This window comes from Herpailurus yagouaroundi, unplaced genomic scaffold, assembly GCF_014898765.1.
Source record: "Herpailurus yagouaroundi ecotype Mexico unplaced genomic scaffold, PumYag 160, whole genome shotgun sequence".
Lineage (NCBI taxonomy): Eukaryota > Metazoa > Chordata > Mammalia > Carnivora > Felidae > Herpailurus > Herpailurus yagouaroundi.
The window spans coordinates 36,518,948-36,546,582 of NW_024412401.1; the positions used below are offsets into that span (position 1 = coordinate 36,518,948).

Below are 27,635 nucleotides of genomic sequence, written 5' to 3' on the forward strand. Positions count from 1 at the left end.
TGCATTTGTATTTGGTGGTGAGTGATGTGGAGCATCTTTTCATGTGTCTGTTAGCAGTCTAAGTCCTAATGGATGTTCGGAAACAAGCCCATTTATGGAGAAAAGAAAAAAAAAAAAAGAGTCCTACCTCCAGAAGAATATTTTGTAACTTCCCAGCAAGGTCAGCCTCCAGGCTTTGGGAGAACATTATCAGGAGAAAAATGAATTTAATTTGCTGCTATTTTTTTTGCCCTTTACTTGGTAGATGTTAGCCTTTGAACTGCCCCTCAGTCTTCTCCTTGGAAGTTGTTGGAACTGCCACCTCACAAGAATTTTGGCATATTGGTTATTAGTGGGTGAGTTTACTTGGGTTCAAATCCTAGCTCTGACACTTAATGATTATGAGCCCTTGTTTTACCTTTCAATGCTTCAGTTCTGTCATCTATAAAAAGGAAATAAAAATATATATGAATGACCACTTCACATCCATTGGATGGCTACTATAGAAAAACAGAAGGGGTGCCTGGGTGGCTCAGTCAGTTAAGCGTCCAACTTCGACTCAGGTCATGATCTCACGGTTCGTGAGTTCGAGCTCTGCATTGGGCTCTGTGCTGACAGCTCAGAGCCTGGAGCCTACTTTGGATTCTGTGTCTCCCTCTCTGTCTGTCTCTCTCTCTCTCTCTCTCTCTCTCTGTCTCTCAAAAATAAAAATAAAAACATTTAAAAAAAAAAAACATGGAAGAAAAAACCCCAGAAAATAAAATAGTAAGTGTTGGCAGAGAAATTGGGACTCTTGTGCGCTGTTTGGTGGGAATACAAAATGGTACAACCATTGTGGAAGACAAGATTACTCAAAACATTACTCAAAACATTAAAAATAGAATTACCGTATGATTTAGTTATTCTACTGCTGGGCATGTACACAAAATGATTGAAAGCAGGGTCTCTGTATACCCATATTCACAGCAGCACTGTTCGTAATAGCCAAGAGGTAGAAGCAACCCAATTGTTCATCCACAAATGAAAGGATGAACAAAATGTGGCCCATACATACAATGTAATATTATTCAGCCTTAAAATAGAAGGGAATTGTGACACACGGAACAGCATGCATGAACCTCGAGGACATTATGCTAAGTGAAATAAACAGAAAAGGACAAATTCTATATGATTCCACTTGTACGAGGTACTTGGTCAAAATCATAGAAACAGAAAGAAAATGATGGTTGGCAAGAGCTGGAGAGAACGGAGAGCCATTGTTTAATGGATTATAGAGTTTCAGTTTTACAAGATGAAAAGAGTTCTGGAAATGGCTGGTGGCGGTTGTGGCAACTCTGACAGACCTGCCTTTTACCGCATACGGTACTCGGTCATAGGTCAGCTAATAAACACACAGATTCTACACATCTACTTGGGGAAAGTCCACAACAAAAAGAATGCATGTGACAGTCCCGTGGCTCTGTTAACTGATAAGGAAATGCCAGGTAACAGCCCATAAAGCCATTATGATTGTCATGGGCTTTTAATGTCAGAGTAGAGAGGTGAGAAAAATCCCCAACTTCCAGGTGGAGCCACCTTAACTCTCCTTTGCTATTTCGTGATTAAATATTTATGGAAAATGCATTAGGCTAGACAGCCTTTGAAATAAAGTGTGTAGAAGTTTGAGACAGTTGCCGTATTAGTTCTATTGCTTGTAACCAATTACCTCCAAACTTGGGCAATTTATAACAACAAATGTTCATTCTCTTATCACAGTTTTTGAAGGACTGGAATGTGGTCAGCCTGGCTGGGTGGTTCTGGCTTAGGATCTTTCGTAAGGTTGCAGCCAAGATCCTAGCTAGGGCTGTAATCATTTGAAAGCTCAGTTGGATGGAAGGATCGGCCTGCAAGTTCGTTCCCATGGCTGAAGGCAGGAGGCTTCAGTTCCTCAACCTGCAGGGTTGTTCATGACATGACAACTCACAGCCAGAGCAAGTGATACAAGAGTAAGAGAGAGGGACCAAGACAGAAGCCAACAGTGTCTTTTAGAACATGATCTTAGGAGTGACTTCCCATCTCTCCTGCTATATGCTATTGCTCACAGACCAGCCTTGATACAGTGTAGAAGGGACTACAAGGCTCTGAATCCTGGGAGATAGAAACACTTGGGACTGTCTTAGTCCCTTCAGGCTGCTATAATAGAATACCATAGACTGGGTGGCTTATAAATAACAGAATTTTATTTCTCACAGTTCTGGAGGCTGGGAAGTTCAAGATCAAGGCACTGGCACCATCTGGCTCTGGTGAGGGCCTGTTTCCTCATTCACAGACACCTGTCTTTTTGTAGTAACCTCACATGGTAATAGTGTTGCCCCGTGGAGTGGTGGAGACTACTGGGCCCTGAGGCCTCCACCCAGCCCATCCCCGGGATGTCCCTGGAGGCTCTGGGTCTCCTGCAAGGAAGTGTTTAAAGATGGACCAGATATAGTGTTTGAGCATTACAAGTGAGTTTATTAGAGAGGGTATGCACTGGAGAGCTCAAAGGATAGCTGGAGGGGAGGTGGCAGGGTTGGGTCTCTATCTTTTATTGACAGTTGTTAACTGAGGGATGGAATATTTGTTATTTGGGGCGGGACTTTCTCAGGGTTTCCTGCCTTTTCTCCCTTACTTAGTCAGGGTCTCTGGCCTTCTTTATCTTGGGCCTATCTAGTTTGATCTGGCTCTTCATGTGGCTTTGTTTTTGGAATGCTGCCAGGACAGGTCTCTAACTTTCCTGAGAATGATTCATGACTCCCCCTTGCTGGCCTCTTGTCATCCTGTCAAAGCCTAACTAACTGCCTACTTTAACAGTAGGGGTAAAGGTTCTCTCTGAGGTTTTATTTATTTATTTATTGTTCAAAGTTTATTTATTTGGAGAGAGAGAGGGAGAGAGAGAGAGACAGAGAGGGAGAGGGAGCATCCCAAGCAGGCTGCATGCTCAGCCGGATGGATGGGGGAGGTCTGTCTTGATGCCATGACAGGCTTAACAGACTGAGCCACCCAGCCACCCCTCTGAAATCTTTTTTTTTTTTTAATTTTTTAAATGTTTATTCATATTTTGAGAGACAAGAGAGATAGAGCATGAGCAGGGGAGGGGCAGAGAGAGAGGGAGACATAGAAACTGAAGCAAGCTCCAGGCTCTGAGCTGTCAGCACAGAGCCTGATGCAGGGCTCAAAACTCTGGAGCCTTCAGATCATGACCTGAGCCGAAGTTGGACACTTAACCAACTGAGCCACCCAGGCACCCCTGAAATTTCTTTTAAATGGGCACTAATCCCATATGTGAGGGTTTTGCCCTTGTGACCCACGCACCTCCAAAGCCTTACGTCCAAATATGAGCATACTGGGCATTTGGATTTCCACATACAGATTTTGGGGGGACACAGTCCAAAGCAGGGATCATTTTAGGAGCTGGCTACTACAACTACATTGCTTTAAACAAACAAACAAACAAAGTATTCTTATTTCAGATCCTGTAACATAAAATGGGGTGAAGTTAGTTCAGGAAACTCTTAATTACAAAAAGGGGTAAAATTGCCCACTGGGTTGAGAGCAGCCTTTAGAACCAGACTATCCTGATTAAGATTCTGGCTCTGCCACTTACTGAGTTAACACTGTTCAATTACTATTCAATTTCCTCATCTGTGGAAAGAAGTAATAATAGCACCTTCTACTATAGGAATGTGAAGGAAGCTACCCTTGAAGGAGAGTGGATTTCAGTTAAATCAAAAGGCAGACAGATGATTTGGTTAAGGGGAATTTGCAGACCATGAAATGAAACCTCTACAAACTTTAGAGGTAATTGGTCTCTTTTATGGAATCTTTACTGTATGCTAGGACTCCACATGTGTTGTCACAAGACTAAGCTTTGAGAAGGATACAATGATCATCTTTAAGCTTTAAAGATGTGGAGACATTGAGACTTTGAAAAATGAAGTAACTTGTCCAAGATGCTCGCTCCATTCTTTGTTTATAATAATGAACTGTTAAAGGACAAAAATTCAACCTCTAATTGGATTTATTCAGCAATTTATGAATCAAATAGCATTCCATCCAACAAATAGAAGGATGCTCTGGGAGTTGTACAAAATGGAAGGTTTTATAGGCAGAAACAGGTCAGGACAAGGAAATTAATAGCAAAAGAAAAGAAAGGATTGTTCCAGGCAAGGTGACCTTCCAGTTAGAGGGAAAGGATTGTGGGGTTTTATCATGAGCTTACTTCACCAGTGCCATCAGAAAATTTCAGACAGATTGGTTTAAACTCCACTCCTGGGAGAGGCTGAAACTGCTATTAGGTATTCTTGGTGAGACTTAACATAAGTGACTCCATTTGGGGCCTGTTGTTTCTTTATAACAGACACAAACCACTAGTCGAAGCTGCCCCTCGTGTGTATAACCATGGCCAAGGATAACAGCATGTAGTGTGGTCACTGCCACCAGTTGGTGCACATTGAGGCCCCATGTGGAGTTGGGTCTAGTTCACAGTTTGCCAGCCAAGTCTGTGTGGCACAGACACCAAGGCGTTAGGTCACTCTGCCTCTTTTCCCATGGAGGGAGGTAAAAGTGTTGGGGCAAGGAGAGGAGGACCACAAGGGTGGGAAAAATTAGATTGGAAATGTTTTAATTAACAGATTGATTGACTTTAAAAAGTAAGAGTTAATTTTACCACTTGTTTGTCCCTTTAATTAAAATGGATTGAGGGGCGCCTGGGTGGCGCAGTCGGTTAAGCGTCCGACTTCAGCCAGGTCACGATCTCACGGTCCGTGAGTTCGAGCCCCGCGTCAGGCTCTGGGCTGATGGCTCAGAGCCTGGAGACTGTTTCCGATTCTGTGTCTCCCTCTCTCTCTGCCCCTCCCCCGTTCTTGCTCTGTGTCTCTCTGTCCCAAAAATAAATAAATAAACAAATAAATAAAATGGATTGAACCCTGATGCTTTTACTGGGACCTGAACAAGAGGACACATGAAATTGCATTAAGCTACTCACGGAGCATGGCAGCATGAGCCCAGAGTAATGCTTCCTGTCATCTACTTCTTTCTTTTTTTTTTAATGTTTATTTATTTTGAGAGAGAGAGCTAGAGAAAGAGAGTGGGGGAGGGGCAGAGAGTGAGAGGGAGACAGAAACTCCCAAGCAGGCTCTGTGCCATCAGTGCAGAGCCCGATGCCAGGCTCGAACTCACAAACTGTAAGATCATGACTTGAGCCTAAGCCAAGAGTCGGGTGCTTAACCGACTGAGCCACCCAGGCACCCCCTGTCATCTACTTCTAATGTGGTCACCTCTAAGGAGCCAGGTCTCCAGTACCTTTTGGAATCCTCAAAGTACCTAGAAGTGATGATGTTTTGGAGTGGTGGGGGTTCGGAGCTGACCACCAAGAAAGAGTTCTTGAAGGTATCTTTGGTGCAAAAAAGGTGATTTTATTAAAGCCCAGGGGCAGGACCCATGGGCAGAAAACTGCACTGGGGTTGTGAAGAGTGACTGCTTATATACTGTGGAGTGGGGGGGGGGGGGGGGCATGATGTCAAGAGGAAGTTTCTTAAAGGGATTTTTCATATGCTAAAAAAGACTCACAGATTACTTGGAGGTTTAGCCATTGTCAGACTAAGGTTGTTTTTCCTTCTAGCAAAGCATTAACATTAAGACAGTAGGGAATTCCTGGAGATTAGGCTATCGATAAGATTGCCCTTTTCTTGTAATATTACTAAGATTTTTGTAAACTGATAGAGACTCTTATCAGTTTAACCATTTGTTTTCTCTCCTTTCCTTTGTTCCTGGGCAGCCAGGAGTGCCTGAGGAGTGTCACCTAGCCCACCTGGGGGTGGTGTGTGGGCGTGGTTTGTGGGGTGTCAGGTTGCCTTCGGCTCCCTCATCAGAAGGGTGCCAAGCAGACACGCCCACTTTGTTTTAAACCCAGTTGAAGCTGAAATGGGCCCTTATGTTCCTTTATTCACTAAACATTTAATGAAAATACAAACGGAATGAACTGTCTTTATCTCTAACATGCTTTTTGAGTGTGGAGGCCAGAACCCCACTTTTGCTTTTCTACTCTTTTGAAAACTAATCTAATCCTTTAGCCAAAGAATGCTTTGTGGACTCTCACTATGCAGCTAACATGCTCTTCAGCATTGCTGTCCCACCAAAGTTCAAGGTGTTTGCTCTTCTGAAACTGTTAACACTAGGACTATTAACAGCTCCTCCAGGCTTGGTGCCATTTGTAAATTTAATAAATTGTCTGAAGCGCTCTTATTAGAGATCGTTAATGATAAAATATTAGTTCCAGCCCATGCTGCGTGCTCTAAGTCCCCTGGCATTCTTAAAATTCCTTTCTAATTCATGAGTACTTTAATTTTCTGTTCTTGGGCCAGTTTTATTCAACCCAAACCTTAGGAATGGACTAAGGTTTTGAATTTAATAGGAATTGTGCCTAAGGGTAAAGTTATTTGTGGTCAAGTCCTAATCCCTGACACCTGTAAATGTTACCTTAGATGGAAAAAGGGTCTTTACAGGTAAGATTAAGAATTTTGAGTTGGAGAGGTTATCCTGGATCATCCAGGTGAGCCCTAAACACAATCACAAGTGTCCTTATAAGAGAGAGGCAGAGAGGGGCGTCTGGCTGGCTCAGTTAGTAGGGCATGTGGCTCTTGATCTCAGGGTTGTAAGTCCAAGCCCCACATTGGGCATGATGCCTACTTTAAAAAGAGAGAGAAGGAAAGAGAGAGACAGGCAGAGATTTGGCAAAGACAGAAGAGAAGACAGTGTGCTGGAAGAAGTGTAACCTAACAAGGCAGGGCAAGCCAATGAAAAATCTGACACCGAACTTTTGCAGTGAAGCAAGATAGGTAGGCTCTTTACTGGTGTGGCCCCACCCAGGAGAAGGGGGATCTCACGCTCAAAGACCTGCACTCCCAGGTGGCTTATGAGCAATGGTTTTCAAAAGGTGGAAATTCAGGCTAAGGGACTCAGGGTCTTGGATCATGCTGATTGATGAGGGATTTGGCCAGCTGTAACACTTGCTTTCTTGATCATCCTGTCCCTTCCACTGACTCCATGTCTGGTTTCAGTGAGATTGTAATGAGGTGGTCGTTCCACTTTAGGGCCCTGGAACTGCAAGATGTTCTCGGCCAGCTGCATTAGTGATGTCATCTCTAGAGTCCAGAGGCCAAGGTTTTACATCCTGTGATGATTACTGAGCTTCAAACTATTATTATTTTTTCTTGCAAACACAGCACCTTGTGTTTGTTATCTCAGGCAGCACAACATCCCACAGACTTTTCTGGAGGCAACTTTATGTTATTTCCTGAGGCAATTGGAAGGTTTCTATAACAGTAACCAAGGGCTATGTGACTCTGGTCAGAGGCAGCCAGGAGCCATTCTGTCCTTATTGTGGGGCCTGTGGGGGCTTGCACCCCCACATCCTCCCTTCCTGTGGATGGAGTGTGGCTGTGCCGACACCTTGATTTCAGCGCCATCAAATGGATTTCAAACTTTTGGCTTCCAAAACCGTGAGAGGATAAATTTCTGTTTTTTAAGGCACCAAGTTTGTGGTCACTTGTTAGAGTCACCACAGGCAGCTAATACAGTGCTATTCACGGCCTGTCGCAGCATGTATGTGAGAATGCTTGAGAACAAATGCTGGACAGGCCTTTTTGTCTGGGTTGCATTTTAATGAAGTGTTTCAGGCTTCTAAAAATATGTAGCTAATAATACACTAGACACCCTGGAACATACCACTTAGCCTAAAAACGGTATGTTTCAAATACATTTAAATCGTCCCTGATACCCTTCCCATCCGGCTCCTCTCTCTCCACCTCTGAGGCAAGCCACTTTCCTGAATGTAGCTTTCTTTGCACCAATACATACCTTTAAACTTTTACTGCATTTTAAATATATTACATTATTTTAAAACTTGGTTAAAAGTGCATATGGCCTTTTTGCAGTTTGCCTTTTTCCCATAACTATCTGAGCTTCTCACTGAGTGCTTTCTGCATGCAAATCACCATGTTGGGCAGCGTGGACGATACAAGACAAATCAGACAGGACAATTTTGCACCAACATTAGCTGTTAGAAGTGCTACAACTGTAATCTCTTAGGAGTATTTTCCAATTATTTTGTTTATTATTATTATTATTATTTTGTTAAGAGTTCAGCTTTTTTTTTTTTAATTTAAATCCAAGTTAGTTAACATCCCATTGTTTTAAATGGAAGGTTCCTGCTCAGTATCTAAAACCTAATTGGCAACAGGAATGATGATTTTCAATAATCGCTTAACACCTGTAAATCAGCACAAGTCCTGTGCCTCTGTGAGGGTTACCTATCTTTGTAAGACATTGATTGATTGATTGATTGATTGATTCATTCATTCATTCATTTTGAGAGAGAGAGAGAGGAGGAACAGGGGAGGGGCAGAGAGAGGGTCCAAAGCAGGCTCCGTGTTGACAGGAGCTAGCCCAATGCAGGGCTTGAACTCACAAACCGTGAGATCATGCATGACCTGAGCCAAAGTCAGACGCTTAACTGGCTGAGCCACCCATGTGTCCCTGCAAGACTTTCAAAGTAAATATGATATTCCTCAAAATTAAGAACTGTTTAGAAATCAGGTGTTTAGCTTAGACACAGACCACAAAACTAATACCCTCAAGTCAGTACATTAAATTTCATGTAACATGTTTTGGTAAACTCGACTTTCTGTTGACAGTGTGAAGAAGATGCTCTTAACAGCAGCCTGCATTTCTCTGGGTTTCCTTGCGTCTCCCACCAGTTTTCTCCATTCAGAATGTAACTGTGTTCCAGGCAGCCTAAAGGCTACATATCTATAACCCATTAATCTGTGCCTTCTAACTTATAGCCTAATTATAGCTTCTTTGAGATTTCAACAGAATACTGACCCTGGGGAAACAAGGAACCGGGTGTTTCCAGAAGATCAAGTTTGACCACACTAGAGAACAGCCTTCCCTGATGCAAATCTGCCTCAGGTCACATGGAGAATGCCTCCCCTTACTTGTTGACCTTTACCACTTCCTGTGCCTCCCCCTTAAAAAAAAACCTTGCTTGGTCTGGGACTTTGGGAAAGGGTCTTTGGACATTAGTCCACCATCTTCCCAGGTTGCCAGCTTCCTGAATAAAGCAAACTTTCCTTTCCAAACAACACTTGTCTCTTGAGTATTCTGCTTTTGAGCTGTGAACAGCCAAACTCGGGTTTTGGTGACAAAATGACTGTAAAACCTTCACCTCTATGGTATAGTGTGAAGTCATTTGGCTTTCACTGAGCCCAGGACTACCCCAGGTCCAAGCAGGAGGGGCTTCTGCCCCCACATCTTAGAGGGTCCTGTATGACACACACATGTACACACAACGTGCACCCATCTGTTCCAGAGCAGATGAGAACCTCTGTCACTTGAGCACTGGCCCAGCACAACCTAGAGCCTTGGCCATCTGCTGCTATGACTAACACTATTCAGCCTCCATGGAAACACTTCACATCTCTTGCCCTATGTTTTTGAATCAAAAGGCGGCTGGGGTGGAAAGCTGTGAAGGTTTATGGGTTATGCCCATTGAAGTCTGAGTTGGGAAAAACCCAGTCTTGCGTGTCCCTTGTACTCACACTGCCTGCTACCACAGGGCACAGTACTTCTGACACCAAGTGCGTGTGCGCTTCTCCCATACCAAGCAGTCCTGTGACACCAGCTATGCTGCTTAATTCTGATACCATCTACCTGGAGATAGTATCGGACCCCATCGGTTAAGGGCTCAGTCCCGTGAGACTGCCCTCTCTCTCCCCGCACTTGATTCAGATGGCAGTCACAAGTAGAGGGCCCCCAGGTTACCCACAACTTCTGTCTAACTTGGCTACAAATTGGAGGCTACTCCCCCTTGGATTTGATTATTTGCTAGAACAGCTCGCAGAAAGTCAGGGAAACTCTTACTTACATTTATCGGTTTATTAAAGGACGTGCTACAGGATATAGATAAGCAACCAGGTGAAGAGATACATAGGGCCAGCTCTGGGGAGCGTCCTGATCTCAGGAGCTTCTTTCCTGTGGAGTTGGGCTGTGTCACCCTCCTGATGTGTAGATGTGTTCATCAACCTGGAAGCTCTCAAACCCTGTACAATTGGGGTTTTATAGAGGCTTCCTCATAGAGGCATGATCCATCATTAACTCCATTTCCAGCCCCTCTCCTTTCTCAGGGGAATGGAGAGTGGGGCTGAATATTCCAAGTTTCTAGTCATGGCATGGTCTTTCTGATGACTAGCCCCCTTCCTGGAGCCATGCAGGAGCCCACTCAGTCATCTCATTAGAACAAAAGGCACTCCTGTCACGTAGGAAATTCTAAGGGGGTTGGTTAGATGCCCTGTCTTGGGAGCCGGTCTCAAAGACCAAAGTTTATTAGTTTTGTTTTGTTTTGTTTTGTTTTGTTTTGTTTTGTTTTAAGTAGGCCCAGTGCCCAACAGGGAGACCAATGTGGGGCTTGAACTCAGGACCCTGTGTTCAAGACCTGAGCTGAGATCAAGAATCAGATGCTTAACCAGCTGCACCACCCAGGTGCCCCCAAAGAACAAATTTTAGAACCAAAGATGCTCCTACTGTTCTTACCACTTAGGAATTTACAAAGCCTTCAGGAGCCCTGTGCCAGGAATGAGTTGAAGTGGGGGCAGACACCAATATATATTTTTTCTATTATCTCAAAAGGCCAGAAATGGACACTGCTTTTTAGTGCAGGGAATAGGTGAACAGCAGAAGTACTTAGGGAAGACAAAAAACAAATTCCAAATATTGTGTCTCAGATCAGATGTGAATTCAATAAATTCTTGCATAACCAACAATTAAAATTTTTTTTTAATGTTTATAGGGATGCCTGGGTGGCTCAGTCAGTTAAGCATCCGACTTCAGCTTAGGTCATGATCTCACAGTTTGTGAGTTCGAGCCCTGCATCAGGCTCTGTGCTGACAGCTCGGAGACTGGAGCCTGCTTCAAATTCTGTGTCTTCTCCTCTCTCTGCTCCTCCCATGCTCATGCTCTGTCTCTTAATGATAAATAAACATTAAAAAAAATTTTTTTTTTAATGTTTATAACATTCTTCGAGAGAGAGACAGAGAGACAGAGAGACACAGAGCGTGAGTGGGAGAGGGGGAGAGAGAGATGGAGACAGAATCAGAAGCAGTCTCCAGGCTCTGAACTGTCAGCACAGAGCCTGATGCAGGGCTTGAACTCACAAACTGTGAGATCATGACCTGAGCCGAAGTCGGACACTTAACTGACTGAGCCACCCAGGTGCCCTCATAACCAACAGTTATGAGATGAGATCAAGAGTTGGACGCTCAACTGACTGAGCCACCCAGGCACCCCTAACTCGAATTATAACTTTTAAATATTTAGACATATGGAGCCTGCATCTGTACTGAGGCCCCAGGCCCCACAAATGCTTAGATGGGCCTGACTAGACACAAGTTTACATGTGTTACATTTGTCATTAATATAGGGAAATTAAAGTGGAAATATTTGGTAGTTTTTTGATCTTACATATAAATGTGGGAGCCATGGGAATGCAAACTTGTGCACCTGCTCTGGAAAATAGTGTGGAGGTTCCTCAAAAAATTAAAAATAGATCTACCCTATGACCCAGCAATAGCACTGTTAGGAATTTACCCAAGGGATACAGGAGTGCTGATGCATAGGGGCACTTGTACCCCAATGTTTATACCAGAAAATTTCAACAGTAGCCACATTATGGAAAGAGCCTAAATGTCCATCAACTGACGAATGGATACAGAAGATGTGGTTTATATATACAGTGGAATACTACTTGGCAATGAGAAAGAATGAAATCTGGACATTTGTAGCAACATGGATGGAACTGGAGAGTGTTATGCTAAGTGAAATAAGTCAGGAAGAGAAAGACAGGTACCATATGTTTTCACTTATATGTAGATCCTGAGGAACTCAACAGAAGACCAGGGGGGAGGGGAAGGGGAAAAAAAGTTACAGAGAGGGAAGGAGGCAAACCATAAGAGACTCTTAAATACTGAGAACAAACTGAGGGTTGATAGGGGGTGGGGGGAGGAGAAAGTGGGAAGTGGGTGATGGGCACTTAGGAGGACACTTGTTGGGATGAGCACTGGGTGTTGTATGGAAACAAATTTGACAATAAATTTCATTAAAAAAAAATAAATGTGGGAGCCGATATATATGTCATTAGTCAACTAAAGAGTGGTCATCTGGACAATTCAGAATATGCTACTATATTTTATATATTTGTAGTATTCAGAATATTTTAAAAAACCTTTTAAGATCATCATCAAAATGAGATGCTGAGAACATACCAGTTCCAGTAAAAAAATACACATTATATGTACAATTAACAGCAAAGACGCACATAATTCTGAAGTGTTAAAAAAAATTCTAATAAGTAAAATTGATATTTTTTCTCAAATCGGAAATGCTTCTGTAGTGTACGTCAAATTATATGACATGAATTCAACCTTGCTTGTTTTCACGTGTCTCAAGACACATCTGGGGGCACCTGGGTGGCTCAGTCAGTTGAGTGTCTGACTTTGGCTCAGGGTCATGATCTCATAGCTCATAAGTTCAAGCCACGCATCAGGCTCTCTGCTGCCAGCACAGAGACTGCTTCTGATCCTTTGTCCCTCTCTCTCTCTGCCCCTCTCCTCCCCTTTCAAAAATGAATAAACATTAAAAAAAAAAAAAAAGACACATCTGATAAAGGTGAGGTAAGACAGAAAGGACTATGTCCATAAAATGGAGGAGAGGGGTGGGACATAGCTGTTAGGTGGAAGTCTAGGACTGTGACTGAAAATTGTCTTTGTTGCTGTTGTGTGGCATATAAATATAATTTGAAATAGAGATACCTGGGGCACCTGGCTGGCTCAGTCATTAGAATGTGCGACTCTTAATCTCGGGGTTGTTAGTTCGAGCCCCATGTTGGGTATAGATATTACTTAAAAATAAAATCTTAAGAGGCGCCTGGGTACCTCAGTCGGTTGAGCATTCAACTTTGGCTCAGGTCTTAATCTCACAGTTCGTGGGTTCGAGACCTGCGCCGGGCTCTGTACTGACAGCCTGGAGCCTGCTTTGGATTCTGTGTCTCCCTCTCTTTCTGCCCCTCCCCTGCTCATGCTCTGTCTCTGTCTCTCAAAAACAAATAAATGTAAAATAAATAAATAAAATCTTTTTAAAAAAAGAAAAAAATGATATGTCGTAAGAGATATTTTTAAAAGTGTTTTTAATTGGGATATAATGGAGATTTCTTAATGTTTTTGTAATTATATCACTTTACAAATGGCGAAAGGTAAGCAAAAGATTGGCTTACATAAAGAATATTGCTTAGCCTTGGAAAAGAAGTAGGAAGTATTGCAAAAATGATTTTTTTAAGTTTATTTATTTATTTTGAGAGAGAGCATGAGCAGGGGAGGGGCAGAGAGAGAGGGAGAGAGAGAATCCCAAGCAGGTCACCCTATCAGTGCATGGCCTGACTTGGGGCTCCATCTCATGAACTGTGAGACCATGCCCTGAGCCGAAACCAAGAGTCAGATGCTCAAACGACTGAGCTACCCAGGCATCCCAGTATTGTAAATATGTTTAACTCGGATGTTTCATGTCTTGATTTAAAAATTTTTCCTTATTAGAATTTTTAAATTTCAAAAGAAATAAATGCTCTTTGTAATGCATGAAAGGAAACAATATGAAGTTGTAGAAAGAAAATGTTGGGATGCCTGGGTGGCTCAGTCGGTTGAGCTTCTGACTCTTAATTTTGGCTCAGGTCATGATCCCAAGGTCCTGGAATGGAGCCCTGCACTGGGCTCATTGCTGAGCATGAAGCCTGCTTAAGATTCATTCTCTCTCTCTCTCTCTCTCTCTCTCTCTCTCTCTCTTTCTCTTTCTCCCTCTCTCCCTCTCCCTCCCTCCCTCCTTCCCTCTCTTTCTCTCTCCCTGCCTCTACCCCACTCACATTCTCTCTTTAAAAAAAAAAAAAAGAAAAGAAAAAAGTTAAAATGTTAATGTGGTTAGCCCTTGCCCTGATGCCCCCCTCAGCCCAAGATAAAATATTTAACAGTCTGGTGCATATGCTACCATTCGTTTTCCTTTTCTGATATAAACCTATACACACATTCATTCATATATAGTGGTCCCACTATACATGTTACTTCACCATTCACTTTTTATTTATTTATTTTTATTTTTATTTTTTATTTTTTCACCATTCGCTTTTTAAAATTTAATGTCTTGGGGTGCCTGTTTGGCTCGGTCGATTAAGCCTCCAACTCTTGATTTTTGGCTCAGGTCATGATCACATAGTCATGAGATTGAACCCCATGTTGGGCTTTGGTGCCGGGCATGGAACCTCCTTAAGATTCTCCCTCTCTCTCTGCCCCTCCCCTGCACTCATGCGCGCGATCTCTTTCTCTCTCATAAATAAATAAACAAATAAACAAATAAATAAAATTTAATGTATCGTAGGCCTTCCAATACACAAACTGCTAATTTTTATTGCTACATACTATAGTGTGGATGTACTATAATTTGTTCAACCTTTTACCTGGTGATGTATATGTAGGTTATTTCCACTCTCTTTGCCTCTACAAATAATGCTGCAATAAACATCTTTGTACATATATGCCAGTAGGTCCTAGTGCCTTTAGTTTGGTAGAATCACAGGTTTGTGCTGACACTGACAGCACCCAGTTCCCCATACCCTTATTAGTAGTGGATGCGGAGGTAGATGTCACATGAAGCTTAAGTTTCAGGGCTCTTTACTCCTACTCCTCTACCCCTTTAAGGCCTTGGGAGAAGTCTTAGTACTCTGCTCACAGGGTTGTGTATTTTTGTAATATTTGAAAAAGTAGGTTACTTTATCCACAGCCACTTAAGACTACTGTGCCTTTTCACTCCAAATTTCCCTGCCTTCATGCTTCCCCTTGGGTTGGATGGCTTTGGAATGGCTGCAGGCATTTCGAAAGTTGAGCTGGTGAGGCAGAGGGGCACCTGGATGGCTGGCTCAGTCAGTAGAGCATGCTACTCTTGATCTTCGGTGGTGAGTCTGAGCCCCACATTAAGGGTAGAGTTTACTTGAAAGAAAGAAAGAAAGAAAGAAAGAAAGAAAGAAAGAAAAAGAAAGTTGAGCTGGGATGTGTCTATTTGAGTTTAGCGGATGTATTTATGAGGTTTACTATTCACTGTCACTTCTGTGCATAGTGAAGTTATCACTGGACATCTGGCATAGGAATGGCTTCCAAGTGTGTGACTGAAGACACTGGGCCAGAGTTTGTATCATGAAATGAACTTGTCCAACGGCACCTGGCACCAGCTGTATGAGAGTACTGGAGGAGAAACAGAGTGTGAAATGTATGGAGCCAGAAGCTGGTCTGTAGAAAATTCTTTTTTTTTTTTTTTTAAGTTTATTTTATTTTGAGAGAGCACGAGCGGTGGAGGGGCAGAGAGAGAGGGAAACCGAGAATCCCAAGCGGGCTCCGCACTGCCAGTGCAGAGCTGGGTGTGGGGCTTGAACGCCCCAACCGTGAGATCATGACCTGAGCTGAAATCAAGAGTCAGATGCTTAACCGACTGAGCCACCCACACACCCCTGTAGAAAACTCTTCCCATTGTCCAAGCTATAGAATTCTAAGCAGGTGTTTCTCTTCTGTTAGTATCCTTGGTAAAGCACTACATACAATTATAAATTCACCTGGAACTTGCCTCAGCCACAATTAGAATTCCTGTGCTTGTAGGCTAACAATTTGTAACAACACTGCAAGCAGCAGGTATGTTTGGTGGGAAGCCACATATTTTATGCCTGCCAGTGTATCACATTGGCTCTTAGCACATTACCAACAACAAATCTGCACTGTAGCTTTTTAAAGCTATCAGTAATAAGCATATTTTCAAACAGCCATGCTAGAGGAAAGACTTTAGTAACTTTCTATTCTTTCTATAGAAAATAATATTATCAGATAGTTGTCATATGAGGAAGTTCTTACGGAATATACATCCAAAGACTATGAAAAATAGTATTGTAGAGGTGTGTCAGGCAGTTAATAAGCAGCTTAAATTTGGGGGGGGATATTTGTGATCAGATTCATAAAATTTTTTATTGTGGTGATTTTCTCATTGTAAATATTTACCTTTGTAGTAAGTTTTGTAATGAAATTTTAAATTCCTTTACTTGAAAAGGGTCTTCAAACTGTTTAAATTTTAGACCTCCTAAAGCATGAATCCTCATCTAATTATAATTTATTTGTCTTTCAACATTTGCCAGTAAGATAAGCGAAAGTTGTATCTTTTTGCTTTTGTTGACATTTCATAGATCTCTAGTGAAATCAAGCATATTTTTTCACATATATATTGGCCATTTGTATTTCCTTTTCATTGAATTGACTGTACATATTCTTCTGTCAAGTTCTGTGTCCCATGTGGGGCTTGAACTCATGACCCCAAGATCAAGAGTCACATGCTCCACCAACTGAGCCAGCCGGGTGCCCTTCTTTTGGTCATTTTTGATTGATTCTTTCTTATTAATTTGTAGGGGCTATGTGTGTTAAGGATATTAAAACTAGTGGGTCATATGTGTGACAAATAATTTTCTCTAGATTATCCTTTGTCTTTTTTTTTATAACATCTTTTTAACAAAATTTTTTAATGTTTATTTATCTTGAGAGAGAGAAAGAGGCAGATCATGAGTGGGGGAGGGGCAGAGATAGAGGGAGACACAGAATCCAAAGCAGGCTCCAGGCTCTGAGCTATCAGCACAGAGCCCAACGCGGGGCTCAAACTCATGAACTACGAGATCATGACCTGAGCTGAAGTCGGATGCTTAACTGAGTGAGCCACCCAGGTGCCCCTTTTTATAACATCTTTATTGAGATGTAATTCACGTATCATACTATTCACCCATTGATTGATTGATGAATATTCTTTTTCCAGCTTTATTGAGGTATAATTGACAAAACTATATTTAAGGTGTACAGCATATTTTGATATCTGCATACATTGTGAAATGATTATCACAAGCTAATTAACGTATCCATCACCCATTTAAAGTCTAGAATTCGATGGTTCTTTCTGTGTCCACACGGTTGTGCAACCATCTCCTCAATCCATTTTAAAACATTTAATCACCCCCAACAGAAATCCTGTACACTTTATCTATCACTCTCCATCACAATTTATCTTTTGACATAGGGTACTTTTAGTATCAACTTTTCTTAATTTTCCTATAGTGAAATATTTCTCTTTTCTTTTACAGCTTCTAGCTCTGTAGTTTCCTATGTGGCTTTAAGGTCTCTACTCTCTCCAAGGTTCTTTAAACATTCTGCTAATATTTTATTTTTACGTTTACATCTTTACTTCATCTGGAATGTATTCTCAATCTTTTCCTAGTCACTAATCAAGTAGAACCCTGCCTGTTGACTAGATTTCAGGAAGAAATTACTGTACCTAATGAGAGAGATGTTTCCCTTCCAACAGACTTAGGGGGAAGATAAATATCTTGAGGGCCAGGAACAAAAGGCAAGAGCAAGGGCAAGGAACACTCCCAACAAGCAGAGCCCTGATCATCCCATGTGTGGTTGCTTGGGTAGAGTGTGTGCTCACCTGATACTCTGAGACCTGCCTTGACCAAGTAACTTTCTTTCTCTTTTTCTTTCTTTCTTTCTTTCTTTCTTTCAGTTTTATTTTTATTTATTCTGAGAGAGAGAGAGAGAGAGAGAAAGAGAGAGAGAGAGAGAGAAGAGGAGGGGCAGAGAGAGAATTCCAAGCAGGCTCTGTATGGACAATGCAGACCGTGATGTGGGGCTCCAACACACCAACTGTGAGATCATGACCTGAGCCGAAATCAAGAGTCTGAAGCTGAACTGACTGAGCCACCCAGGCGCCCCAACTTCCTCTTTCAAATAAAGAATTGAAAATGGGGTCCTAACAGCAAGGGCCAAAAAGGAGCCAAACTGCACTTAGCACTGTGTTTCCAGAGACTACAGTATGGGAAGAGGTGGGGCGCAGAGTAGGAGTGACAATAGTAATGAAACCTGGCCAACACTACTTGGACCAGGTGATCAAGGTTAACATCGTGATGACAAATCATGCTGAGCGTATGCACCTTTGATATGATATGAGGAGAGTAGCATTTTACCTCACCTTTGTGGTCTTCCTCCCCAAAACCAATAACCCCAGTCTAACCATGAGAAAAACAACAGACAAACCCAAATTGAGGGCTATTCTGTAAAATGCCTGAAGGGCCTGATGCCCCAGCAAGGGCATCACAAACAAGGAAAGTCTGAGAACTGCCGTCAACCAGAGGAGGCTAAGAGACATGACTGTGCAATGTAATGAGGTATCCTGGTCAAGATGCTGTAACAGAAAAAAGAGCACTAGGGAAAAACTAATAAAATCCAATAAAGTATACCATTTATTTAGTTAATAGTAACGTGCCAAGGTTGGCTTCTCATGACAAATGTACCATAGTGATATAGAGTGTTAACAATAGAAGACACTGGATGAGGGGTATTTGAAAACTTTCATACTATCTTTGCAACTGTTCTGTAAATCTAAAATTATTCTAAAATCTTTTAATTGGGGGAGGGGAAGCATTTTTGCTAGCCACATCCTTCCTGAGGGAGTATATCTACGCCAAGAAAGCATCCTGCTTTCCCAAAGAGTTGGTGTCTCTGCAACCTCATGCTTAATGTGAACAAATTTTGTAGGTGGGTCAGAAATGAATTTTGAAAAGTCATTTCCTTTGTCCAGATTCCCCAGCCAGCTCAGAGAAGCTTTCCAGAATAACTGATTCTGGTTGTCCTGGCCACTCCATGCCTCCTATCTTAGGAAGTTCAATGGGTCACAATGACATCCTTTACCCCCTCTTGCCCCAAGATGCTGCTCAAGACCACCAGAAGGCTTATTTTCTCAACCTGTTGTTCCTGGTTCTTGAACCCTGATTCTCTTCTTCCCCACCAACACTTGCTTTCATCCTCCCCTCTCTCCTTGCTTGAGTGACCAAGCAAGACCCCTTACCCTGGTTTTTCCATCTTGGCTTCTCACCTTACTCACCTCTATCATTCTTGACTTCTGTACTACCCGAAGCGGCAGGTGAGAGGTATTCCATCTACCATCTTTCCCTGCCCAACTAGCCTAAGTCCCCTAGGTCTCAGCTGGAAGGAGCAGATACGGTGTAGTTTCTCTTACCCATGTAATGGAATACTGTTAGCAGCAATATTATCAAAACTAAAAGGCATCCTCTCTACTCCAGGAAAATTAGCTTAAAAAAGTACGATTTGGGGGCGCCTGGGTGGCGCAGTCGGTTGAGCGTCCGACTTCAGCCAGGTTACCATCTCGTGGTCCGTGAGTTCGAGCCCCGCGTCGGGCTCTGGGCGGATGGCTCAGAGCCTGGAGCCTGTTTCCGATTCTGTGTCTCCCTCTCTCTCTGCCCCTCCCCCATTCATGCTCTGTCTCTCTCTGTCCCAAAAATAAATAAATGTTGAAAAAAAAATTAAAAAAAAAAGTACGATTTGTAATTATGCTAATATATCAAATTATGATTTTGTAGCATACATTTTTTATTAAGGGAGAAGTGGCATGATTTCGTTTCTGGTATCCCCTTAAAGTTTCTCCAGATAGTACGAGCCATGTAGCCCTCCAGGGGGTTCTGGGTAGTACTGGTGCTGGTGGATGGACTGAAATTGGCAGAGCAAAGCTTTTTGTCCTGAGACTGTACAGAAACCTCGTGTTCAAGGTGAAGTTACAACTCTGCTTTCATTTCAGTGTTCAATTACTTTAATGGCATCATCAATAACCTCCTAAGATCCCACTCTGAGGGACTGGATGTGTGGCTCTTCCTAGGAAGAACTTCAGTCTGCTTTGACTTGATGACAACAAGCAGTGGAATGAGTGAACTTAGAAGATTGACAACCTCACAAGGATGCTGACTTGGAGGAGCCAAGATACACTACACGCACTAGAAATTGGGAGTTGAATGAACCTTCATTAGTGTAGGATAGTGTGATTTAAGAAGTCTTGCAAGGGACTGGGTTTGATTTTGGAAAAAATGAGCATGCCAGCAGATAAAACTTCTAGAAGTTTCCATATATTGGCCTAAACTCAAAGGCTACTATTCCAACAAGCAGAGAGAACCAGATTAGTGGGTATGTGGTGAGTGCGGCTTCCTGAATCTGCTGTTTCCTTCATGAGTGAGTGGTGATGGTGGGCTGCCTGCCACGTCAAAGGAGGCCCCCGAGTGGGAAGACCAAGCCTCCTGCGCTGCCAATCAGAGAATCTGAAATACCAGCATGATCAATGACCTTAGCTAGCAGATGGTGTGGGCCCTGCCGTTAGCAAGTCACCTCACCTGGACCGAAAGTCTGGGCACTGAGTGTAACTTCCTTGCTGTGCCCCCCGGCACCATCTTGCTACATTGCCCATAGGTTCTACAGAAAGACGAGGCCTCTTGGGGAGCCTGGGTGGTTAAGCGTCCAACTTCGGCTCAAGTCATGATCTTATGGTTCCTGAGTTCGAGCCCCGCGTTGGGCTCTGTGCTGACAGCTCAGAGCCTGGAGCCTGGACCCTGCTTCAGATTCTGTGTCTCCCTTTCTCTCTGCCCCTCCCCTTTCATGCTCTGTCTCTCTCTCTCTCTCAAAAATAAATAAACTTAAAAAAAAAAAAGAAAGATGAGGCCTCTTGTCTGCATTCCCCTTACCTCTGTATAGTGAGGACAAGACTGTGGGCCCACACAGTCATTGATCACTTGGGTGACAAGGCACAGGATGGGCTGAGCAGAGCAGGTCTGGCTAGACCTACTACAGTGGTCCAATCTGGGCCAAGGTTCTGGGAAGAGCTGGTAGAATTCCGAGGCTTTGGGAAGGCTCAGAAGCTCAACCTTAGGAAGCCGGGAACTCTATTCCTCTTCTGTTCTACAGCTCTTCCCTCATCTTTAAAATTTATTTATTCATTCATTCATTTTTGAGAGAGACAGAGAGAGAGAGAGAGAGAGAATCCCAAGCAGGCTCCACACTGTCAGCACAGAGCCCTACACGGGGCTTGAACTCATGAACCGTGAGATCACGACCTCAGCCGAAGTCAAGAGTCGGATGCGTAACTGACTGAGCTACCCAGGTCCCCTCCTGTGTCTTTAGAGAGCAGTGTTTCTCAACCCTTTATCCTCATCACTGCCCCTAAGGGGGAAAAGTGAAGTAGGTTTAAATTTGCCAAAACAAGAAAAATTAAATACTGAAGAATAAAATTTTGTTGGTCAGCTTTGGAGAGCCATAAACCATTGTAATAGCTAAGACTTTTTTTTGCCCTACCGCTACCCCAAGAACTGATTTTCACCCCTTTGAGGGACAATATGGCCCCATTTGAGAATGCATATGATGGAAGGATGGTACCACTGCTGTGAATGTTGCTACCCACAAGGGGGACTCTCTTCTGAGATCCCCTCCTGCCTGCTTGTATTGTTCTTCCTCTGAATTCCTAAGGATGGGTTCAGCTGCATGTCACAGGGGTCCCAATTCAACTGCCTGGGACCATAGGAATGTTTACTTTTTACTTAAGAAATTTGGAGTCTGGTGCCTTGGCTCAATGATGCCCGGGTACTGGGAATATCTCCACTCATGGCCACAAGATGGCTGTAGCGGCTCCAGGCACCAAGCCCTTACAAGACTGCGTTCAAAAGGGAGGGTGGAAGAGAAACAGACAACCACCAGAGGAAAGGACAAATGACTGGTAGGCAAATACTAGCTGCTGACATCGCTGTCCTTCTCCTTTTTCTTTATGTCCTCACTCCTTTACCTTTGGGTTTACTTGAGCAAGTATTGCCCAAACCCACGTGTGAATCACTATGCATCCAAATGGAAGGAAGCACTCAACAGTAGGACAGCAACAGCTGATTGCCCTTGAGCAAGTTACTTAATATCTCTGGGCCTCAGTTTCCTCATTTAGGAAGTGAGGGTCATAGACCAGATGCCTTTTTTACATAAACTTTTAAGGCAGCCTAACATGAAGGCTCACAAAATATGAATGTGTTGTGTGAAACCAGTCCCCAGATAAGAAAATACTATCAGTACCCCAGAAACCCCCACAAAGACAAAGGTAACACTATTCTGACTTTTAGCACTGCATTTTAGTTTTGCCTGTTTTTGAACTTCAAACCATCCGAGTCATAAAGTAGATACTCTTTTGTATCTGGCTTCTTTCATTCAATACTGTGTTTGTGAGGGGCACCTGGCTGGCTCAGTCAGTAAAGCATGTGACACTTGATGTTGGGGGTCACGAGTGCGAGTCTCACCTTGGGCATAGAGATTCTATTTTTAAAGGTTTATTCATTTTTCAGAGACAGAGGCATAGCGTGAGGGGGGCAGGGGCAGCGAGAGAGGGAGACACAGAGTTTGAAGCAGGCTCCAGGCTCTGAGCTGTCAGCACAGAGCCCGACGCGGGGCTTGAACTCACAGACCATGAGATCATGACCTGGGTTGAAGTCGGATGCTTAACCGATTGAGCCACCCAGATGCCCCAGGCATAGAGGTTACTTAAAAAAAATTGTGTTTGTGGGGTGCCTGGGTGGCTCAGTTGGTTAAGCATCCTATTCTTGATTTCTGCTCAAGTCATGATCTTGCAGTTGGTGGGATTGAGCCTTGTGTCAGGCTATGCGCTGATAGCCTGGAGCCTGCTTGGGATCCTCTCCCTCCCTCTCCCTCTGCCCCTTCTCTGTGAACACATGCACACGCATGCGTGTGCACTCTCTCTCAAAATAAACATTTTTTAAAAAATTGTATTTGTCGGGTGCCTGGGTGTCTCAGTTGGTTAAACATCGGACTCTGGGTTTCAGCTCAGGTCATGATCTCACAGTTCGTGAGTTCAAGCCCCATGTCAGGCTCTGCGCTAACAGCATGGAGCCTGCTTGGAATTCTGTTTCCCTCTCTCTCTGCCCCTCCACTGCTTGCTCTCTCTCTCTCTCTTTTTTTTTTTTTTAATTTTTTTTTCAACGTTTATTTATTTTTGGGACAAAGAGAGACAGAGCATGAACGGGGGAGGGGCAGAGAGAGAGGGAGACACAGAATTGGAAACAGGCTCCAGGCTCTGAGACATCAGCCCAGAGCCTGACGCGGGGCTCGAATTCACGGACCGCGAGATCATGACCTGGCTGAAGTCGGACGCTTAACCGACTGCGCCACCCAGGCGCCCCCCTCTCTCTCTCTCTTAAAAATAAATTTAAAAAATAAATAAGGAAGTAAATAAATAAAATAAAAATAAACATTTAAAAAAAGAAAAAAATTGTATTTGTGAGATTCACTCACCATGTTGTTCCTCCACTGTCATTGCTGTGTAACATTCCATTCGTGTGACTGTATCACTGTTGAAGGTTGCATAAATTATTTTTAGTTTTGGCTATTACAAATGCTGCTGCTGTAGAGATTCGCAAATCCATTTTTGATGAATATACTCATGCATTTCTGTTGTGTTCTGGGAGTAGAACTACTGGGTCATAGGATATCTGAATGTTTACCTTCTAGATGCCTTGTAAGGATCATTTCTAGCAATGGAACCAAAAACTATCATGTAAGTAGGTACACAGCCAGTGAGTAGGTTTTCCACCTTATCTAAAGATTCACTACTAATGAGGCTCAATGCCTGGGCTTCCAGTATTTGTCAGCTCTGTATCTTCTCCAGCTCACCCTCTCTAATGGGTAGCCACCAAAAAAGAATAGGTACAAACCCACACCCTCCAGAGCCTGCCTGTGAAGAAAGCCAGGTAGCAGGTATCCCTTGTGAAGGTGGTGAATTACATTTCTATGGCCAGACGAAGCCCAGTTACCAGGAGCTTGCAAGGCCATCCAAAGAATGGCCTTTTTGGGTGCTTTGAAAAATACCCACTCTGTTGTGAGGCATTCCACAGGCAGAGCTATAAAATGAATCTGTCAACAGTTTAGTTCACCAAGCTTCTTCTCCAAAATTTTAAGCACCTGGTAGATGCTCCATAAAAAGAACCATTAAAGTTTAGGGCAAAAGTTCCCTGTAATAGAATTCTGCAAAAGAAATTTGTCTTTTAAGAAACTTTTCAGCAAACAGGAAATTTCTCCAAAGTAAGCACTTAAAATGCTGTTTACAAAAGGTGGTTTGGAAGGTCAGCTTATGGTTTAGAGAAATGGGTGGAGCTCAGAGAACAGTGTTTCTCAAAGTGCAGTTTATAGATCAGCATCAGTATCACCGAGAGACTTGTTTAAAAATGTTGATTCCAGGCCCACCCAGAATCAGAATCTCTTGGATAGGGCCTAAAAATTTTCATTTTAACAAATTCACAGGTGGATCTGAGGCACCAGCTCCATGGCCTGTGTTGCATTATCCACTGCAGAAGGTCTCAGTGCTTTGGGGGCCAGGAGTCTCGATATGGAAATACAAAATGATCCTATGATTTAGCCACAAGCCTCTCTGCTGGTTCTGGGGCAAAGTCCAATTTCTTGTTTACAAAACTCTTCAGATCCTGGCCTCAAGTGGACCTGCTGGCTTTTTCTTTTTCTTGGGACATCACTGGCTGAATTAGATTGTCCATACAATTTTGCCTGTGTTGGCGATAGTGTCTTCTCAGTTGTCCTCTTGTTTGAGACAGGCTTCTGTGGCTTTCTACATGTCATTCTGAATGCTCTTTGAAAACCCCCTTTGTCCTCATCAGCCATCCACTTCAGAAGTGGTGGTGTTATTTTGAGGCAGGGTTTGGGATGCCGTATAAAATAAAGCTACGATTGTATTAAAAACCAGGAGAGGATAAGCAGCTAACACAAACATGAATAAGGCCTAAGCACATGCTGTACCAGGGGAGAGAAAGAGAGAATGCTTTGTTGCGACTCTGCTTTGTTTCTGAGGTCTGGGTGCTCGTGTAAAGCCCAGATAGACTTGCTGGTAAGGTTTACAGGATTCCGGCTTGGCAAACTTAAAAAATTCTGGGGTCCAAGACCCTGTCTCATGAAAGGTGTCAGCCTAAGTGCCTAAGATTCCCTTTGGATGCCAGAAGGCTCCATCCTGTGTTCTTGGGTTGGTGGCATCTACCCTGTGCCCCCACGTACATATAATATCCAGTGTGTTCTTCATCAGAACTCAGCCCTAGAGATCCAAGCTTCCCTCCATAAACTCTAGCAAACACGAGAACCTTCCGCTCAGATATAAAAACTTCACATTTCCTCCTTCCCACCATGTTGCTCTGAAAACTTTTAGTAGCACAGTCACATACTGTAGGACACTTAACGTTATTTCAGTGACAGTTTCCCACCACAAGGAATACTAAAATACAACAGGAAGTGGTGAGTATGAATAGGCAGTTCTGGGCTAAATTTGAATGGTGGAAACTTTATACCAAAATGTTTTCCATGGAAGTTCACTTTCTTTAGTTTTGATGACTACCCACTGGATCATTGTGGCCAGATGCCATTGACCAACCAGGAAATTGGAAAATAAATAAACTCTTTCGTATGGCCTTTTAGGAACTCTGGTTTTCTGGGTTTTATTTTTTGTTTTTGGGAGGAGCACAGAAAAATGGTACTCTGACCCAAACGAAGCAAACAGAGGAGTTTGGAGTGCAGCATGTTCAGTTATGAAAACTCTATAATTATTGTTTTGTAACAATAGTAGAGAAAACCGGATAGAGGGGGAAAGGAAGGGAATGAACATTTAGGGAGTGTCTATTCTGCATCAGCATTTTGCTAGGATCGTTACCTGCAGAATATGCTATTTCACAGCCACCACCAAGGTAACTATTATTATGCGCTCCCTCCTTTCTAGGTTAGGAAACAGGTTCATTAAGGTTAGGAAACTTGATCATGGTCACCCACTTGTAGTGACGAAGCAGGAATCCAAATGTGGCTCTCTTTTCACTCTTTCCTGGTGACCTGAGGAGAAAGCTATGTGGAGTCTTCGTAAAATAAGATCTCTATTATGTTAAGGTGGCCTGGTTGTTAAAATAAATAACACTATTCTGTAAAAATCACCTATATTATACATGTATAGAACATTCATTTCTAGTTATATCCGTGCTACATACTTTGATGTTATAAGAACAGTTAATAGGGTCTGTAGTCATTGTAAGCAGCCCTTGAATATAAAAGTATTAATTTTACCCATCTCCAGGAGGACCAGACGTTGGCATTCCTGGGAGGTAGACAAGAAGCAGAATTTAAAGTTGTTCCCAGTGCCCTCTGTGTCCTATTGTCCCCAAACAAGGCAGACCCATGTGGGGGAGAGGAAAGCTGGTAACTTGAGGGCTAAGGCTCAGCGAATTACCCCAGGGGAAATAAGGTCTTTGAAGCTCAGCGAGTCTCTGAGTGATATTTTAGCTCAGCTTCAATTCTTTGCATTCTCCTCCAGCTGAAGGATCACTTGTTTCTTCATAAAGGCATGGTGGAGACCACAGTGAATCCCAACTTCAAGACCTGTCAGGTGAGGGGCGCCTGGGTGGCTCAGTCGGTTGAGCATCTGACTCTTGATTTCCGCTCAGGTCATGATCTCAGTTTCATGAATTTGGAGGCCTGAGGCTCTGTGCTGACAGAGTGGATGCAGCCTGCCTGGGTTTCTCTCTCTCCCTCTCTCTCCGCTCCTCCCCCACTCGCCCGCGTGCTCTCTCTCTCTCTCTCTCTCTCTCTCTCTCTCTCAAAATAAACTTAAAAAATAAAATAAAATCTTAAAGATTTGTCAGATGAAACTGGACAAACCTAAATAGGTTGGAAATCCATAGGCAAAAATACTCCCTACCCATTCCTTTGCTAGAAGCCATCTATTCTTGCGCAGACTGATGCCCCCTACTGACCTGACCCTAAGAAAATGCGGAGACAGGTAAGGTGGTTAAAGTCGGTGAACTTCCACCCCAAACGGGTCAAGTAACGCCTTGACTATCTCCACTCTGCTAGCAAATAAAAACGAGAATTCAGCCCAGCCAAAGGCCTAGAAAGGAAGCACAAACGCATGAAAAATTGGGTTCTCTCAAAAGGCACAGTTGGGTCAAGGTGTGAGTGGGTCCTACATCATTTGTAGCACTCCCTCCCTTTCTGATGCTCCCTCCTCTGAGGTTCACCGAGAGGGCCTGGGGATCTGTAGGCGCGCTTGGTCAGAACCCTCACACGGCCTCCTTGAATTCCCTTCTAGGTTTCCCACCCCGTGTCCTCCAGCTCCTTTGCGCCTCACAGTCTTTTATGCCATTCCTATAATATGCGGCGTGATTCCTTCCATTTTGGGTTATCTTCGAGGCCAGGCGATCCCGACTCCCGTGCGGGCCCCAAAGCCCCCGGCCCCCCGCGTGCCTGCCGCGGGCGCCTCAGTAAACGCGGGCGGAATGGAACAGGATGCTCCAACGTCTTTTTCCACCTCTGATTTCCGTTGAATATTTGTCCGGGGGCCGCGCGCAGCCTCCACAGGGTAGCCTCTTGGAGGCAAGGGTGGCCACGCGGAGGACAGCGGCCGAGGGCTCAGGGCGCACTTCCTGCGGACGGCGGGCGGGGGCGGAGCTTCGGGCGCGCCTCATCGTCCTCCCTCCTTCCCTCCTCCCCTCCTCCCTCCCCTCCTCCGGGGCAGGCCGAGGCGCCGCGGGGGCGGGGCCGCGAGCGGGCTGGGCGGCGTGGCGGAGCTGGCTGGGCGCCCCCGGCCAAGGTGCGAGCGAACCT

The 27,635-nt window shown here is 43.7% G+C and overlaps 1 long non-coding RNA gene across 1 annotated transcript; it reads right to left on the bottom strand.

Moving 5' to 3' along the window:
- Positions 1-23,196: 23,196 nt before the first annotated feature.
- Positions 23,197-26,483, bottom strand: LOC121034432 (uncharacterized). The gene is made up of 3 exons (XR_005792422.1): positions 25,815-26,483; positions 23,498-23,524; positions 23,197-23,397 (listed from the first exon to the last, which is right to left on the bottom strand). It is a non-coding gene; the product is annotated as an uncharacterized LOC121034432 (long non-coding RNA).
- Positions 26,484-27,635: the final 1,152 nt, after the last annotated feature.